This window comes from Saccopteryx bilineata, chromosome 6 (genome assembly GCF_036850765.1).
Source record: "Saccopteryx bilineata isolate mSacBil1 chromosome 6, mSacBil1_pri_phased_curated, whole genome shotgun sequence".
Classification (NCBI taxonomy): domain Eukaryota; kingdom Metazoa; phylum Chordata; class Mammalia; order Chiroptera; family Emballonuridae; genus Saccopteryx; species Saccopteryx bilineata.
Genome location: NC_089495.1, coordinates 97,712,555 through 97,727,429, shown reverse-complemented (window position 1 = coordinate 97,727,429; position 14,875 = coordinate 97,712,555). Strand labels below are relative to the sequence as shown.

General features: G+C 35.0%; 1 pseudogene; it reads left to right on the top strand.

The window, feature by feature from the left end:
- Positions 1-4,603: 4,603 nt before the first annotated feature.
- On the top strand, positions 4,604-9,773 carry LOC136309339 (mitotic spindle assembly checkpoint protein MAD2A pseudogene; annotated as a pseudogene).
- The last annotated feature ends 5,102 nt before the right edge of the window (positions 9,774-14,875 follow it).

Here is a 14,875-nt window from a genome sequence, read left to right as displayed (position 1 = left end):
AGATTGGTCCTATGAAGAAAAATGTAGCACAGTAATGAAAGGACAGAGGAGGAAAATGGTATTTTTTATAAGCTTTTCAAGGCTGTTTCTTTGATAAGTGTTTTGTGGGAAGAGATGAAGGCACAGCCTTGTTCTAGCTGAGTGAGAGAATATGAAGAAGAGAGAAGAGCAAAGACGCTGAGGCAGAAGACTACTTAGGTTGCTCAAGAAACAACAGGATGTAGAGAGAATGAGAAAGAGCTGGCAATAATGAGATAAGTTGTGTGTGAGGGTAGATGTGGATTTTATCCAATGTGAGTCAAGGACACTGTAAATACAATTGTGGAAATTAACAGTATATAGAGTCTGAGAATTAACTACTAGGTACATCAGCATTGTTGTTTCCTTGTTTTAAAATGTTATCAATAATAAATTATAACAATGCATTATAAATAATTTAGATTGTCTCTTCTGTGAACATCTAATATTTGCTAATACAGTTTCTATTAACTTAGCTCAAACACTCAATCTGCAGCCTCAATTGTGCTAAAAATCATGGTTTTGCACTTGAATCTTTTTTTGATACAGATAGCAAGGAAAAGTCATCTTAGTAGAGTGTTAATATAGAACATAATGGAATAGGTAATTAGTACAGTGAAGGATGATAATCAAATACTGAAGGTTAGAGCAATCCATGGGGTTATTATCTAACGAAATAAAAAATTTAAAAAAAATTCTCCATGACAAGTATTTCTTTGTTTGTTTTTAGTCCTGAAAATAAGTAAATAAATAAATGGACAGAATAGTTGATAAATAAGTATTCCTAACAACTTGTCATTTTCAAGTATATGTTATTAATTTATGGTTGTTATACCATCTCACATCAGTAACTCTGAAATGTTAATACAATGCAATGAAATGTCAAGGGCCTGTTTACATAAATGCATATAGTACATATATGGAGAGATGGTGATGTGTACTTATTCATTTTTTAGAATTACTAGAATCATCTAGTTTTCCTCAGCTTTCATTGGAGGTTTGAAGGTGCTGACACATCTTTCCTCATTCTCCCATCTGAGATCAAACAAAGATAATATTTAAAAAGGTTGTTATAAAAAACTTTGCACAGTTACCACCATTGATACATTTGTATCTTTAGTCTATTAATATGCATCTACATTATGAGTGTGCATGGGGATTGTGCTTTTATTAAGCAATAAAGGAAGTTTTGGTGAAAAAAAATGACTGGAAAAGTAGAATGATAGTCTACAGGCAGTAAGATGATGGTTGTTTTTTGTTGTTCTTTTCTTTAAATGCCAGCAAAACTGTTCAGAAGTCTGGATTTAAGGCGAACTATAATTTTACCTTAATTTTTATTTATTTAGTTTTTATAATACTGTCTATACCCTTCATCGTACCCACCCATCCTAAGCAAAATCTTCCACCTTTATTTATTCTCTTTTTCCCTTCATTACTCCCTCTTACCCTTTCCCTCTGGCTATTGCTACCCTGTTTTCTTTATTATATGCGGCTTAAGTGTCTGTCGCCGATAGCTTATTGGTTGCTTGCATAACTGTACTAGCCAATGGGGTGAAGTTGCCACGGCATTCAAATAGTCCCGCCTTCTGGCATGCCACCTCACAAATTGAGGTTAAAGATTGGAGCAATTATTATGCTGTTAAGAAATCTTAACACCAGAAGGGGTCTTTGCAATGGTACAAGACTAGAGGTTCTCCAATTGAAAAATAATGTCATAATAGCTAAGTCTTTGACTGGCTCCTCTAAAAGTGAAATACATGTCATTCCAAGAATTGATTTGGCTCCATCTCAAACAGGGTTGCCGTTTCAATCGAGACGTAGACAATTTCCTGTAAAACTTGCCTTTGCTATGACCATCAATAAGTCTCAGGGCCAAACGCTTAAGCGTGTTGGCATTTTTTTACCTGAGCCTGCATTTGCACATGGTCAACTTTATGTTGCCTGTTCAAGAGTTCGTGAAAGAATGGACGTAAAATTAAAAATAATTGATGGTCCTCTGCAAGGCAAGCTTAAAAATGATGGAAAGATCTACACAAGAAATGTTGTGTACAAAGAGATCTTTGACATGTGAATTAACATTTTATTATTTAAATCACCTTTATTTATTGAGCTAGCGGTGGCTCTTAAGAAATGTACCGCCAGTGGTTTCCTTCATTGCACTCTACTTTAAGCAATTAAGCAAGTAGAAGGGGGAAACCCCATGGGGCAGTAAGCAAAGGGGCGTCCTCACCGCCTGCCCTGGGTAATTCAGTTTGAATTAGCAGACACCTTTGCACAAATCATTTTAGTTACAATTTATAATATCTAGAACAGCGGTCATTTCGTATGACCGCCAGGCTTTCTAGTCTGTATATATGTGTCATGCATATATATTTTTTTGACTAATCCCTTCACCTTCTTTGATCCAGTCCCCTCTTCTCTTTTCCCTCTGACAGCTGTCCATCTGTTACCTGTGACCTTGACTTTGTTTCTATTTTGTTCCTAAATTTATTGTGTTCATTAGATTCTACATATAAGTGAGATCATATGGTATTTGTCTTTCTTTTTCTGACTTATTTTACTTAGCATAATAATCTTCCAGTCTATTTATGCTTTTGAAAAGATAAGATTCCTTCTTTTTATGGCTGTGTAGTATTCCATTGTGTAAATGTGCCGCAGCTCTTTTATCCACTCATCCACTGATTGACACTTGGACTATTTTCAGATCTTGGCTATTATTAATAACACGGCAATGAATATGGAGTTACATATCTTCTTTTGAATAGTATTTTGAGATTCTTAGAATATATTCCTAGAAGTAGAATAGCTAATATGGCAATTTCATTTTTAATTTCTCAAAAAAACACCATACTGTTTTCCACAGTGAGTGCTCAAGTCTGCATTGCAGAAAGGTTCCCTTTTCTTCACAACCTCTCAACACTTGTTGTTTGTTGATTTAATTAAAGCCATTCTAGTAGGTTTGAGGTAATATCTCATTGTGGTTTTACTTTGCATTTCTCTGATGATTAGTGACACTGAACATTTTTTATATGCTTATTGGCCATCTGTATGTCTTCTTTGGAAAAATGTCTATTCAGGTCCTTTACCCATTTTTTACCTTCCTGAATTGTTTACCTTCCTGGTGTTAAGTTTGACCAATTCTGGTTATTAACCCTTATTGGATATATTGACAAATACAGTCTCCCATAAAGTGAGTTGTTTTTTATTTTGTTAATGGTTTCTTTTGCTGTGCAAAATCTTTTTAGTTTGATGTAGTTCCATCTGTTTATTTTTCTCTTTATTTCACTTGCCTGAGGAGCTAACTTGCAAAAATATCGCTACAAGAAATGTCTGAGATTCTACTGCCTATGGCTTCTTCCAAGATTTTTATGGTTTTGCAACTTACATTTAGGTCATTTAGGTCTTTTATCCATTTTGAGTTTATTTTTGTGGATGGTGTAAGTTGGTGATCTGGTTTATTTTTTTGCATGTAGCTGTCCAATTTTCCCAATATCATTTATTAAAGGGATTGTCCTTACTTCATTATATACACCTGCCTGCTTTGTTAAATAGTAATTGACCCTAGAGGTATGGGTTTATTTCTGGGTTCTCTGTTCTATTTATGCCTGTTTTTATGTCGGTACCAGACTATTTTGATTACAATAGCTTTGTAGTATAGCTTGATGCCAGAAGTGTGATACCTGCTACTTTGTTCTTCATTTGCAAGATTGCTTAGGTTATTTGGGTTATATTCTTCTTCTTCTTCTTTTTTCTTTTTTTGGATCCTATATAAATTTTTGTAATATTTGTTCTAGATCTGTGATGTGTGCCATTGGTATTTTAATAGGTATTGCATTGAATGGATAGATTGTTTTGGGTATAGACATTTTAATGATGGTAATTCTTCTTATCCATGAACACAGTATATGCTTCCACTTGTTTAAATCTTCTTAAATTTCTTTTTTCAATGTCTTGTAACTTTCCAAATACAACTCTTTCACTTCCTTGGTTAAATTTATTCTTAGGTACTTTATTATTTATTTAAATTTTTTGCAATAGAAAATGTGATTGTCTCCCTAATATCTCTTTCTGACAATTCATTATTGGTATATAAAAATATCATCATTTCTAAATATTGGATTTATATCCTGCAACTTTGCTGAATTTATTTATTAGATCTAGTACTTCTCTGGTGAAGACTTTTGGCAGAATCATTCTCAACATGATCTAGACTTAAGGCAAAGTATAATTTTCAACTCTAATCAACATGTTACTCTAAAGTATCTGTGCATTTTTAAAACTGAGCCTTGTTTTCTCTTTATTTGTTTTTGATGATAATCAGATTACTCTCAAAGCATGGCCAATTAAATTATTATTTTTTATTTACATTTATTAGCCATCTAGAGAAAGAAAGAAAATGTAGTTGCAAATGTTATTTTTGTCATCATTAATATGTTAGCTAAGAAGTCAAATTAAATGATAACAAAACAAGAGGAAAATTAACCAAGGTTAAGAGTTATAAAATACATATTTCTCAGATTTTATTCAGTAATTCCAGAGCAAGTTCCAAGAAATGGCATTTTGATAAGGGCTCCAAGAGATACAGATGTTAAGCACTTTGAAAACACTTAAAATAGATAATAAAAAAGGCTTATAATAAATGTTTAAGGAACCATAAAGTAATATCACCAAAATTAAGAAAGAATATCTTAATTTACTGTCTGATTTAAAGAAATACAATTTAAATGAAAGAATACTTCAGGAAATTATTTGATTATAATTGGTATATCTTTATTAATAATTCCAGATTTGTTTGAAATCTAGTTATTTTTATGTAAAGATTTTTTTTTAGATTTTGTCTTATGCCATCTGTAACAATGGTCATGAAAAAAAAGAACTTCAAAACAATTTATTTATTACAAATGTCAATATAAATATACATATTTATTCATTTAAAAATATTTTGGAATATATGCTAATGCCAGGTATTCTGCTAGGTGCTGAAAAGATAGCAATGATCAGAACTATCCCAGAGTCAATGGATATTGTCTGGATTAGTGCCTCTTATACTTTAATTGGCATTAGAATCACATGGGGACCCCTATGAAATGGAGCTGCTAAGTTAGTATGTCTGACATAAAGGTTGGTTTTGGGATTCTAGCAAATAAATACTGTTGATTTTGAGCACATTTTGAGTATCAAGGGTCAGAGAATTGAAATATCTGCTCTAACAGTTCTTGCTGTAGTTATTCAGAATGAATCACACCAAGATGTGGCATGTGGATTAATTTGAGCTGAAAGCAACTGAGACCTAGTATGCTCAAAAGAAACTTTTACTTTTTCCATAAAGTATTTAAAGTGGATCCCCTAACTATAATATGAATTTTTACCAGATTTTATGTTCATGACCTATCTATATGATAGGGAAAAATATCTAATTACTGAACATCTGTTCTTCTTATCATCCTGTGAATTACTCTCCTCCCCTCTGAAGTATCAGGTCATTTACCTGACTCCTTAGCTCAGGAAAGCATATATACTTCATTTTACATTTCCATCTCTGAACCTCTTATAAATATCGGATCTCTGATACTTATATATTCGGAGTTCCCGTACATTTGTATGTAATTAAATATGGTTATTTTTTTTCTTGTTAATCTGTCTTACGTTGATTTACTTATTAGATCAGTCAAAAACAGGAGGAAAATTTCTTCCTCCCCAACATTGCTATAGACATTAAAACCAATATAGTCATCTATATCTTCACTGTGATATAGATACATGAGAAATGGAAGGGTTGGGAGCTATCTTGCCAGTATAATGCTTAGTTACATACTCTGAGTTTTAGAAGAATAGTTTCCAAACGTATTTTTTATATGAGACCCAGTCAATCAAAGTGTCTTTAGCTCTTCAAAATATACCTCGTCATTGATATAGAACAATTTCTAAACATATTAGTAATTGTTGATAGACATGTAGTCAGCAGATGATTCACAGTTTCTAATATTTTATAGAACACTGCTTGTATTGAAAAAAAACCCCACTCATTCTTTTCTTAAGATCTAGTTACAGATGTAGACTAATGTGAATCATTCTCAATACATTTAACAAAGCCTTTTTCTTTTACCACATTTAAAGCATTTAATAAAGTTTTCATGTGAGAGAATTTGAACTCATATTTTTAATTTTATTGAACTTAATTTCAATCATGTAGAATTTTTGTAGGACCAAATGTCACTTATATTTTAAACATTTGAGCTTAATAAAGAAGTTTTCTTGACATTCTTTATATTTTGCATGACTAGAGAAAAAGAAGATAATGATGTAACCCCTTTATAAAGACTTTTATTTTCAGTTGTCTATGCAAATAAAGCAGGTCAGGCAGAACTCACATAGAAATCTTAGCAACAGCTGAGTTCACTGGGAAACACTGCTGAGAAAGAAACGTGGTGAATGTGCCTGTCTCCAATACCTACAGCATTCTTTGGTAGCTTTCAAAAGTCTATCTGGATCAGATACAGCGGTGATAACTTTTCAGAAATTTTTCAATCTGTGGTTAAACAATTATTAAAAATTAAATTATATAAACAGTATTAAATAAATGTTTTTAAAAGAGTAGATGATAAATATGCATAATTCACTATTTCCTGTATAATTGTGCACCGCTGAATACCTCTTCCCAATTTCCTGTTCAATGACACCATTGCATGTAATTTGGAGTCATCCTTGGTTGGAGGATTTATAGCATGAAAATTGGCACCGCACATTATCAATCACACATAACCACACCCTGACCCAGAGCTGGTTCTTAAATATTTATAGGCACACCACTTGTCAGATGTCACGCTTTGGATGAAAGGACTTTAATCTTAGAGTTCTTGGAACTTAAAACCATATAATTTAAGGATGACTTGTCTCTGCCTTGGTATGAGCAGAGACTCTAATATTACAGTATGATCTGACAAAACCTTGGCTATAGGTGTGCCTTAGAAGCTCAGCGTTCAACATTGGAATGCACGCTACTTCCTTTACACAGGCTGCTGCCACTAACCTTTGCAGTTGACTAAGTTCAACTACATTAGCACTATGCAGTAACTAAGGAGTAAAGTAACTCAGAAAGAGCTCAACAAAATGTGTCACTTTGGCATATCAACTTTTTAAGCTGAAGGCAATCAACACTCAGCAGATTCAAGAAAGACTTACCTTTCCCATAGCCACCTAAAAAAATTTATGTAGAGGGCCTGGTCGAGAATTTTTTTTTTCTCAACAGGAGCTCTACATGAACAGAACTCCTTTTCTGATGCTAGCTTCATGAATCGTCCTTCAGTTTATTAATCTCTACAATCCAAGAATATGAGTGAGATGTCTTAAGCTGGGTGTAGGGAGAGCTCGGCAGGTCCTGGAAATCAAACTCTTTTCTGTGTCCCATTGTCACTGCATGGCACAATAAACCTTTATTTACTAAACATTTGTTCTTTCCATCTTCCTGTTTGAAGTTCCAGACCCCTACCTCCATCTCCTTAGCTCAGGATGGCTTATAATACTCAATTACTTGACTGCACAAAGGTTTCATACACTTAAGGAGCCTTGTGTGGATGTAATTAAATATTTTTCTTCTGTTAACTTTTCTTATATTAATTTGATTATTAGACTAGTCCAAGAACACAAAAAGAATTTTTTTTTCTCAATAGGAGCTCTACATGAACAGAACTCCTTTTCTGATGCTAGCTTCATGAATAGTCCTTCAGTTTATTAATCTCTACAATTCAACTATATTACATTTTTTTTCACTGAATTAGGTAGTATATATTATGTAACATGATATGTGTAATCAGAGAAGGGAATCATTTTTTAAAATTTTACATAACATGATGTAACACATTTGTGATCTCTTTGAAAGTTTATATAATTTTTAAAGATAATTTTGGCATTGCCTTTTATATGGGATTTTTTTTGTCTCAAATCCCATTATAAAAAGAAATGTATACTAATACATAATGCTTTTTTATCATCTTATCTCTTTTTTTAAATCTCTTTTTTAATGATATATCTTAGATGTTTGCCTGTCTGAAGTGGTTAAAATAAACTTCCAGAATACCTTTCTGACTTATTATTCTACAACTCTGTGACTCATTGAAGATTTATATACAATCAGTCTGTTCAATGAAGTTGGTCCCAGTATAGAAAAATATATTTTGTTTATTTTAAATCACTGGCCTAAACCAGTTTACATGAATGTGCGTTTTGATTCCTTTGAACAGATGGAGTTGTGCTGAAGTCTATAGGTATGTCCCCTGCACTACTGGAGAAAAACTGATCTCATAACTCCAATTTCCTCCCCATGTCTTAGAAGTCATAAAATATAATGCAAATATAAAATATAGTTGTCATACTTATCATTGTTCATTAAAATGTAAGGTATTATAAAGTTACTGTCAGTGTTTAAGTAAAGTGTCTTGTCTAAAACTAAAAGCATCTCAAGGATTTCTTTCATTCAAGAAAAATACTTTCAGGAAATCAAATTCATTCTATTTACATTTCAGTTCTGTTTTAAACTGCATTATTAGCATTAGGCATTCTATTTATCCAGGGAAATAAACTTTATGCAATAGGAATGTTAATTTTTCTCATAATGTTGCTAACATATATTTGCAAGAAAGTGGTATTGATATTTTTCTAATTACAAAAAGGAAAACCTGTACCAAGACATATTTTCAAGATATATTTAATACTCAGTTCATTTATTAGATTTTTAAAATAACAATCTTCAAGGGACAACACACTTAACTATGAGACGTGTGAAATAATAAGGTGTCAAGCAACATGCGGAATAAAGGGAAAGTAATGGAAGGCGATGCTAAGAAGATAGCTAAAAGAGACAAAAAAGGGAAGAGGAATGGAAGAAAGGCAGGGGGGAGGGAGGAAGGGAGGAGGAGGGAGGGAGGATGGGAGGGAGGGAGGGAAACCACTGATTAGAAAACATAATAACAAATTTAAATAAAGCATATCTGGTAAACATAACTGATTTTTATTTATTCAATATGCTTTAAGTGTCCAGCTTAATTGTCTTCTAGGAGTGGCTGATTTAAATGATGGAGTGGGCTTGTAGCCCTGTGTGGCCATGCGCAGTGAGCTCGGCCATGGTTGTGGGCCTGGTCACGGGGCGGCAGCTCTCTTGGATGCAGAGCATCACTGCACAGGGCCTCAAAAATCTTAGCCATGCTCTTCTCATTTGGTATCAACAGCATTTTTTATCAGCGTGGCATTTATCCACTCGAAACCTTTACTCAAGGGCAGAAATAGGGACTCACCTTGCTTCTAACTGCTGATTCTGAGCTCATGAAATACTTAAATAATGTAGTGAAACAACTGAAAGATTGGTTGTACAAGTGTTAAGATCAGACACCGGTGGTAGTCATCCTGAATATTGAAAGTGGTGAGGTCCTTGAAAGATGGCAGTTTGATATCAAGTATGACAAGACTGCCAAAGATGACAGCATACTCAGAGAAAGTTCTCAGAAAGCTATCCAAGGTGAAATTTGCCCAGTGATCAGACCGATCACAGCTACTGTGACATTTCTGCCACTGTTGGAAGTTTCATGTTCATTTGATCTGCTGATTTATACAAAGATTTGGTTGAACCTGAAACGTGGTGGGAAAAGTTGGGACCACAGTTCATTACCAATTCTGAGCAAGTCAGTCTGCATTCCTTCACTACTATGATCTACAAAGGAAACATGATGGTTCACAAAATCCCTGTCCCTAAGAGAAGATGAGACAACAATGTCATTCTCAAATGTGTGTTTCCTGAAACCAAGTCAACTATAACAGGTTTTTATTACACTGATTAAATTTGAGATGGTGAAACAACATTATAATCTACTGAACTGTGCATAATTGTTACATTTTTGGGAAACTACTTGAGTTTCAACAAGGTTGACATAATTTTTTGTACACTGTTCCAAAGAGAACGACCAGAATATATCAGCACTGTAATGTCTGTTCCTTTGTGGATGGTAATTGTAGATGGAAAAACTTTTGTTATAAAGTGAAATGCCTTCCTATTTTTGGTTAAGTAGCTTGAATCAGAATATAGGTACTGCCTGACCAGGCAGTGGAGCAGTGGATAGAGTGTAGAACTGGAATGTGGAGGACCCAGGTTTAAGATCCCAAGGTCGCCAGCTTGAGTGCGGGCTCATATGGTTTGAGCAAAGCTCACCAGCTTGGATCCAAGGTCGCTGGCTCCAGCGGATTACTCTGTCTGCGGTAGCCCCACGGTCAAGGCACATATGAAAAAGCAATCAATGAACAACTAAGGTGTCGCAACAAAAACTAATAATTTATGCTTCTCATCTCTTTCTACTCCTTTCTGTCTGTCCCTAACTACCCCTCTCTCTGACTCTATCTCTGTCACTATAAAAAAAAAAAATAGGTACACATGAAAAACAGAAAAAAAGTCTGAATATTCAGAATCTTTGTTTAGGTCCTAAAAATTAATAAATCATCAGTAACAAAATATTACCATAAGGTCCTTTTGCCATTTTTTTCACCTGTGTCATTTCCATATTGAAAAAAATCTCTAATTACGTATTTGAATTTAATCTATATAGTTTGTATGTAGAAAATTATCACATTTTTTTACTCTTTAAATTTCAGTGGTACAGAACTCTTAAAATGTCTTTGTGTGTTTTAGAAAATCAAGCTTTATATACCAATAATAAAAATAATTATGTAAATAAATGGTGGAGATGGATTTGAAATATCGAGGAAGAGAAATCAGGGTATATTCAATACCTCCTTCTACTTGTCTGTTACTAATTATCCTTCTTTATCACTGAATAATTATGTGACCTTGGACATATGTTCTTTTTTTCTTTCTGGATATTATTGTCAAACTTTAAATAAAACCATATCTGAAAATCATTTAAGCACTATGCTACTATCAGTTGTAATGTGAATATTAATTATTATTAATAAAACAAAGTAGATACTTCTGGCTCAATAAGTGAACAAAGCTTAGGGCCAGGATTCACTTCTCAATGACACTCTGCATTGACGTCTCTAAGTTGTAGAATCTTGGGTAAGTTTTTATCATTTTATATTGTCATCTCTGATGTGCTAAGTTGGTAATGAATTTATGGAAACAAAACTTATGCTTTTGTTGTTTTATGACTACTACATACTTCAGAAAGCAATTGCCATTTTTTTATAAAAATCTAATTTCAGTAGAATAAAGTATAGTAAATGTAAAATGGTCACACATAATCAGCTAACAAAACTGATGCTTTCTTAGCTTATATGAAAAGAATTTGAAATCTCACAGATATACCCGAAATAAGTTCTTTTTGTCTGAATAGAGCAATCTGGTCATGTTTTGATAAGAACAATGAAATCCAGAGTGGAAAAGGTATCTGGCCAAAGATTTAGAACAGGGGTCAGAAACCTATGGCTCGCGAGCCGGATGTGGCTCTTTTGATGGCTGCATCTGGCTCACAGACAAATCTTCAATAAAAAAAATAATAATGATAAAAATATAAAACATTCTCATGTATTATAATCCATTCATTTCCTATGGCTCATGTTCATTGTTGCGGGTGGCTGGAGCCAATCACAGCTGTCCTCCAGAACAACACCAAATTTTTATTGGATAATGAGTAATGTACACAGGTCATTGCATGGCTCTCACAGAATTACATTTTAAAATATATGGCATTCATGGCTCTCTCAGCCAAAAAAGGTTTCCGACCTCTGACTTAGAAAGACAGGGTAGAACTCAGGACTGCTACCTTTGGAATGAAATATCCTGCCTACTGCATTAATGCCTCTCATATTTAGTACATAGATTAGCTGTCACAAAACACAAAGTCTTTTGTCATATTTGGATTAGAGCAGCCACAGTGTGGCTTGGAAGAAATCAGCCGACATAAGGCGGTATCATCTGTGAAAAGAAAGAGGTCATTATTGGCTATTTCTGTGAGTGGCTTGAAAAGAGGAAGGGAAGAGTGTCACACTCTGCATGGATCCTTGAAGTTTTTCTGCCTAACACTCCATTGACAATGACAAGTTGCCATCTGTTAGTGAACTCTTCCAGAAGAGCGCGAAAGCTACCCAAGAACATTTTGCTATAGTCAAACTGATTCTCCAAATCCAGTCAGGTGCCAACAGATATAGCCATGTTCACTAGTAAACTTTCTCTGTGAACTAAGTAAGTGTTGTGGAATAAATTATAAGTATTTCTAAATTATAAATTGCTACTTGAAAGAAGCTGTCAATTATTCTACTAATACAAAAGGCATGTAAAACATACTTTAATAACTTTTCTTGCAAGTATATTTAGCAGTGCATGGTTTTTTTTTAATTCTTTACCAAACTGTATATTTGTAGAAAGTGGCATGAAGCTGTCCAAGGAGAAAAGTGAAACTGACCAGTTTATACATTCACCTTAAATTGCATCTTTTACTGATTTTCTGATGCAGATGGGGGAAATACTGAGCAGTGGATTGTGAGTACCTCTCCATTTCCTGCATGCTAAAATTGAGAAAAGTCAGAGAATAAAACTTTTTCACCTTAGCATGTTGACAGCTAAGAAGGCATAAAAATCTTTTAATAATAATATTCTTCCTTGTTTGCATGGAGTTTTTATGAACTATTGATACAATTAAATACATAGTCTATTTGTTACTTTTCTATTTTTAAAAGTTACACAAATTTCTGGTTATTTACAGAGGTAGAAAATAAGATTTTATTATGTGTTAATACAATTCACATTTAAAATGTTAGTAGCTAAAGAGTAAGAATAGTAATATTTGAAAAACTGTAATATTGGACATGTTGACAATATTAAATTTTAACTGAAGTCTGTGCTCCTGGCAAATAGAGAAAATTAAGAAATCTCTCCACTTTTTCATATTCCGGGAAACATCTAACTGGAAAGAACCACCCCTACTGTATGACTGAGACAAAGCTGAAAGATTCCTGCTTGTTTACCTATCACCAGGGCAGACACAGACCCCCACATTCTTTTTTGCCTCATAAATGACTGGCTGAACTATTTGTCCCGAGTAATCATTTGGAGCAAACCACTTTTTAACTAAACTTTAGTTAAAATCCTGGACTTCTACCAGATTCTTGCACTTTTGCCTACTCACAACCTGAGCAACAGACAACCCCTCCTTAAACAATTCCCACCCACCTTTGCCTCAGGGCAAAACATTTTCTGACTCCCTCTCTTGCCTTCTGTCAAATTACCTGTATGGCCAGTAGTCACAGCCTTCGCGGCCATGCACATGCTGCTTCACATTAGATTCAGGCAGACGGTAAAGAAACAGTGGAGTCAAAATGGTGAGCCATCCTTTATTAAAGTCTTGCACCAGCGGACCAGCAAACACACAGGGAAATCAATTCCCTCTTCACTCAGTCAGAGCTCACAAAGCTACTGACACATTATCTGGTTCCACAACCAGGAGAATCTTCTTTGGGTTATCCTAGAACCAAAGGCCTCACCAGTCTCAGTGGAGCTCACAAAAGCCCCTCACATCTGGTTCCCCATCTGCACACCTTTAATTTCTCTGTTCTCCCTCTCTCTTTTTTCTACCAACATGGCTTCTTTCTCTCCCTTCTATTCCTTCTCTCTTCAATACTTTCTGGCACGAAAACCTCTTCTCTAGCAAACATTAGCAAGACAGTGGCCCTTCCCAAACAGGAAGGTAATTAGCAATTTCATAGATCACATACCTGGCACTGCCCAGTGCCATTTTTTAACACTAAAAGTGAGCAAACTAAAAAAATACAAATTTTACAAACTCAATTGTCCAACACCACCTGTTGGGCAGATAAAATATATTATGCTCACTTTGTTAAAGATGGCGCTGCCCATGTGGAAGCCCATTGCCAAGGTGATGGGATTGGTTGCCCTTCTTGCTTGGGATGGACATAATTATATAATGCATGTTGGGGGCGGGCTGTGGGCAGGCAGGATCCTTGTAGCCTGGGGCTTGGTTTTGGGACTAAGCCTTTCCCACCCTTTTAGATGTGGGGTGGTGCAATCCTATCATGCCTCAGAGAAGTGACTTTGTATCAGAGACTTTCTTGTTTGTATATTTGATGAAAGGTTTTGGTTTCTACACTATAAAATGGGGCAGACAGGGAGCTTGCTTTCTCTCGGTTCCTGAGATTAGCATTAGAGGAGAGAGCAGAGAAAGGAGAGCAGAGAGAGGCCATGTGGAGGAGAGTAGAATTAGCCAAGATGGCAGAATTAAAAAGGAGAAGCCAGTTTGTGCAGAGAGAAGGAGTTGGGGAACAGAGGTGAATAAGGCTGGTGAGCTAGAAACCTTTGATTCTAGGAAACTCGGATAAGTCAGTAGCTTTGTGAGCACTGAATGAGTGGGTTTTGGAGCCCAGTGTGTGTTTTTACTTGCCTGCCAAGTTCAAGCTGGGATTAAAGGTAATGGCCCACCAGTTCTTTTGCGCTGTTGTTTCATCACCGACTGTCCGAATCAAATGCGAACCTGCACTGGCCAGGTGACTGTGATGGTGGCCATGGCTACTGGCTTTACACCACCCTATCATCTTGCTTTCCTCATCTGCTTCTTTCTGGTTTTATTTACTCATCTCCACAAAAGAACATGTTTTGTTAACCCTTGAGATGCTTGCCGATCTTATGGTCAGACCATTCACAATACAGTGAATAATTTCCCTGCCCCCACCACTGCAATGGTCCCTTTTCACCTCCTGTGGCAATACTTTTAATATCTACCCTTACTAAGTCTGATTTTTTAGTATTTGACGTAAAATGCGATGAATGTGATTTGGTTCAGTTAGCTCTGGACAGTGAGGCTTTGACTACATCCTTCAACGAAAGACTGGAACGACTGCTAGC